Below are 1346 nucleotides of genomic sequence, written 5' to 3' on the forward strand. Positions count from 1 at the left end.
GGGTCCCCCCAAGCGCCAGCGACTGCCGTGGCAGCGGGCAACTGGGCCTGGACAGGGAGCTGCTGACACAGAACCAGGCGGAAGCAGGAACGAACCCTGGGCGCCTCTCCTGCTTTCAGTGGGATTTCCACTTACCTGTCGCTTCTGAGTTTAAAGACAAAACCGAACCATAACTAGGCTCTGATTGGCACCTGCGGAGGGCCAGCCCCCGCCCTGCCCCGGGGTGCGTGGAAGAAGGGCAGGCCTAAGTCGCTCGTTTCCAGTGACCAAAGGGGAAAATAACAGGAAACCACACTGTCTCTTCCCAAGGTGACCACCAGTGAACACGCGCCCCCCCAGCCCTGAGTGTGTGTCTCCCTGCCAGACAGGAAATCGGAGAGCCAGGCACAAGAGCAACAGCAGCGGACAGTCCAGTGTATTTCGACACATACTGTACATTTCTTCTGACGTACATCTAGGTGCGCAAACTACAGTTGACAGCGTTAATTTAACATTGAAAAGGGTAACAGCACAGTTTTGTTAAAGATTGACAACGGTTTCAGAACCCAAGAATAAAAGCGAAGAAAGCAGTGGAAAGACCAAACAGGACCACCTGCCTTAAGCTGAGGTGGGCTCGGGGCTGCAGACTTTAAACCCACGCACCTGGGGCAGCCAGCGGCACGGAGCTGTTGGCATCAGGGGCAGAGCTTCCAGTCCTCGCGTTACCGTGCACGCTTTGGCCACCCCCCACTCCACACGCACGTGCGCGCATACACACACACAGACTGAGCACACACAGTCAGAGCTCTGCCTTCCAGGGGCGGGGGAACGCGCCAGCACACACGCCAGCCTCGTCGCGGCCCTGACCACTTTTCACGCTATGCTGAGCCATCCGGAAGGAAAAGCACTTTCATCTTATTTCCACACAGAATGAGCATTCCCTTACAGAGGAGATCCAATCTGAACGAGCTCTGCGGACTCTGAGCAGAGCCGTCGGGAGGCCTAGCGCTCCACGAACACCACTCGCGTGGTGACACTTCAGGGAGAGACCACGGCTCATCCTTCAGTTACGTTAAGAGCAGACACAGCCACATGACGTCGTTCTGCCGGACAGGTGCGTGGTCCTCCGGTGACAGAGCAAGCCCCCCCATTTTGGACATTCTATATAAAAACAGTTTATCTGGCTTCTTTTTGCATGGAGCAGTCATGGAAGCAGGTACCCAAACACAAGTGCATCTGACGTAACCACAAGCTGTGAGAATGCACGCTGCAAAAAAAAACCCAATGACGAGAGTTTCCCCACGTGGAGAACAGGCCCGGCCGTCTCCCCATGGCGCTGCTTCCAGGTGGCCGGAGGCACACGGGAA

General features: G+C 56.2%; 1 protein-coding gene across 1 annotated transcript in view; it reads right to left on the reverse strand.

Annotated features, from left to right (window-relative positions):
* The window catches only part of MLLT4 (myeloid/lymphoid or mixed-lineage leukemia (trithorax homolog, Drosophila); translocated to, 4), a 101396-nt gene that overhangs the window by 4934 nt on the left and 95116 nt on the right, over positions 1-1346 (reverse strand). The gene's annotated exons all lie outside the window — the stretch shown is intronic.

Source organism: Bison bison, unplaced genomic scaffold (genome assembly GCF_000754665.1).
Source record: "Bison bison bison isolate TAMUID 2011002044 unplaced genomic scaffold, Bison_UMD1.0 scf7180017855360, whole genome shotgun sequence".
NCBI lineage: Eukaryota > Metazoa > Chordata > Mammalia > Artiodactyla > Bovidae > Bison > Bison bison.